The sequence below is a fragment of the Dendrobium catenatum genome, unplaced genomic scaffold (assembly GCF_001605985.2).
Source record: "Dendrobium catenatum unplaced genomic scaffold, ASM160598v2 fragScaff_scaffold_699, whole genome shotgun sequence".
Taxonomy (NCBI): Eukaryota; Viridiplantae; Streptophyta; class Magnoliopsida; order Asparagales; family Orchidaceae; genus Dendrobium; species Dendrobium catenatum.
The window spans coordinates 1,076,788-1,080,294 of NW_021319161.1; positions in this window are offsets into that span (position 1 = coordinate 1,076,788).

Genomic DNA, 3,507 nt, shown 5'->3' on the forward strand with positions numbered 1-3,507 from the left:
TATATATATATATATATGCCTTCATTATAGGAGTACTAGTGAAGGTAGTTGTTACTTGGATAATGGATGTTTGAAGTACATGACAGACGGTCCTACAATATTTACATTATTAGAACCAAGGATGGTGGATATGTATCATAGGATAATAATAAAAGAAAGATAATTGGAAGTTATAGATAAGCAACTTGAAAATATGTTTAAGATGGGCTTCCATAAGTATAAAGGTAAAAAAGAGCATGCTAATTTAGATCTTCATTAGGTTGAGTTTCATAATGAATTAAAATATGTTAGAAAAGTAAAATATTGTTTACTTACCAAAGTATCCTCATGTGATAGATTGAGTAAATAAAATTTTATTCTAAAAAGTTAAATTGGATTGCTTGAATTTTATTGACAAATACAATATTAAGTATGGAAGCATCTCACATTTCACCTAACATCAAGAGTATTTCGTACACTAGACCATAAGCACAAACATGTTGGGTTTCTAACTTATGGTAGCTTAGGACACTTCTCTAAAAGTATTAAAGATAGAGTTACACAGAGAAGCTATACTATGTTTGAGTTCCTAAGCTCACATATGCATAGGTTTTGTGCTTTCCCATTACACCTATTATTCACACCATACATTCCATGAATGGACCCAAAGTAATTTGGGTTTCCAAACTAACAAGTTGATATATATAATTGGAATTGGGATCATTAGCTACATATCCTACGCTATCAAGAAGATTCTTTTAGTTAATGGATTGATACACAATCTAATCAGCATCATTTAACTATATGATAATGGTTATGATGTTTACTTTTCTGTTGCTCAGTATACTTTATTGGTCATAAATAAAATAATGTATATTTTCTTGAATAGATTCAAGCTACCTCAATTGTTTAACTACACATTATGATGATTCATGGATTTTAGATAAGTGATTTTAACATGTAAGCATATACACTTTAACTAAATTGTATATACATGAGTTAGTCATAGGATTACTCAAGGAAGAAAAAATGGAAAGGAAAGCTCGACTAAATTTAACACTATATCAAATGAAGGTGTACTTATGGGTTGCTCCCATCATGATAAGACCTATAATATTTTTAACAAGAAAAGTTTGATTGTATAAGAATTAATATAAGCAATGTTTTATTTGTAAAAGTAGAGGTTATCCTAAATGAGAAGTTTAGTCAATGAGAAGATTGTTATAGTACTTATGCACAGATTAGCTTGTAGCTACCAAGGAGGATCCTAGTACCTAAATTTCTTAAGGAATGAAGGTATACCTCTGTAATGCCCTAGAACCTAAGGGAGGAATTTAACCTACATTTCCTATAATTCTTCAACCTACAATTTCATATTTTTTATTTTTAGAGTCATATAATCATCCAATAAAATAAAATAAAATAAAGTGCATATCCAAAATATGCAAAATTTTCTTTAGATTGTCAATTTATCATGAGATCCAAAAAAAGAGTTCAAAATATAACAATATCAACAAAACACCTATATAAATTATGAACTAACAAAATGGAGTATACCTTACAACTCAAAACTTCTTGCCTCCTATCAAAACCAACCTACTCAGTGTAGTCCTTTCATTTACTTGAAATAGTTTAAACAACATAATGAGTACAACACTTAGTAGGACAACCACTCTTCATAATAGAATTCAATTTAAGACTTATAATTAGAATAAACATGGCAATAGAGAGTTTTACCTTTTGATTCTAAACTTATAACATGATAGAATTTATGCTTTGTAAGGCTTATGAACATAATAGGTTAGGTACTCATGCTAACATAAAAATATGAATGAACATGTTCCAATGCCTATTTATAACTTCCCTTTTCATCACCTCCCACTGTTGCAAATCTGGGCCCAAGGTCTATGTTTTTGATGATAACAAACATTATTGTTTCTTTACTACTGCTTTTCTTGTATATCTGTCTCATTTCCCTTGCTAACTAACCTTTCAGGTTCACAAGTTCACTTGAAATGAAAATCAACTAAAGATAGGATAGTCTAGGATTGAGTCAGTCTGTATTTTCACTTTAATGTACTTTTACCTTTCTTGAGTCAAATCCTGAATATGGTGGACCCCAAGCTAAGTAACCTTGCACACACACACACACTCAGGGAGTGAAAATTAATGAGTTAGAGATTCTTTTCTATTTTTGACTATATTGTATATGATGATATTAGATCATCCTAGAAAATCAATATAAAAATAAAAACCCTGATTAGGGCATCCGATTAATTACATGTGATTAAACTAATTATACTGGATGATCCATATCGTCTAGGACGATTAGCTTAAAAGATGAAAATAGTCGCCAATCACAATTTAGGTAATATTTTAATTTTCAAATTTATTTTTAATAATGCAGGACGATCTACATCATCCTGAACAATTTTTGACAATCATACCTATATTTACCTGGTGATTAAAAGAGTAATTATGGTTAAATTGTTCAATAAAATCGTACAGGATGATCCATCTGGATCGTACTGAACGATTTAGATGAAAAACCATAACTTTACTCTAATAATCCATAAGTATCATCCTGGATGTCCTAAGACTTTTTCTGGATGATATGGAGATCGCCACCCATCGTCCAATGTCGTACTGGACGATCAATATTGTATATTGAACTAATCATCTCAGACGATCCATACAAATACTTGTACTAATCGTACAGAGCAAAGGCGGGCGTCCTAGCTGATAGGGTTATTTTGTACTAATCATACAGGACGATCTATCGATCATCCTGGACGACCAGTTGAGCAGAATTAAAAAATAGGGCTTCTTTTGAAGGATCTCTATTTAAGCAATGGTATTAGCCATTGGGTTAATATTTTGCTGTGGAGTTGATCTAAGGGGGAGCTTAGATAAGAAAGAGGGAGAGCTTAAGAGAGAGAGATATTTGTGAGGGAATCACAAAGGTTACTTCGTACAAGGTGTTCGTTGTCTTATTCGAGTTACTCTGGTTCCTTTGAAGCTCTGAGGAGATTGTCTTCAGCATTAGATCAAGATTCTCTGCATACTCCATGAGGGAGTAAAAGGATTCTCAGGTTCTTTGCCTAGTCTAGGAGGGAGTAAAAAGATTCAAGGTTCTCTACCTCAACGTGTCGGTGGAAAGATTTTATAAAGGCTTCTCCGCCTTACCGTGGGAGAAAAAGGAGAGTCGCTTCTATTTAGTGCAATACTTGGAGAGGAAGTCTCCAAGGAGTGGACATAGGTCATATTTGACCAAACCACTATAAAACTCGGTATGTTCTTTCTTATTATTTTCACCTTATTTTATTTCTGCACTTTTATGTGATTTGTTTTGAGATTGAAACATTGATCATATTGTTAATGTGAACTTTGTTTTTCTTACATATCAAGAGTTATTATTTTATTTTAAAATATTTAAAAAAGATAAAAAAGGTTTTTTTTTGTTTAAGAAATTTTTTAGAACTACCAATTCACCCCACCCCCTCTTGGTTAGCCTCGGGCTAGTTCCTT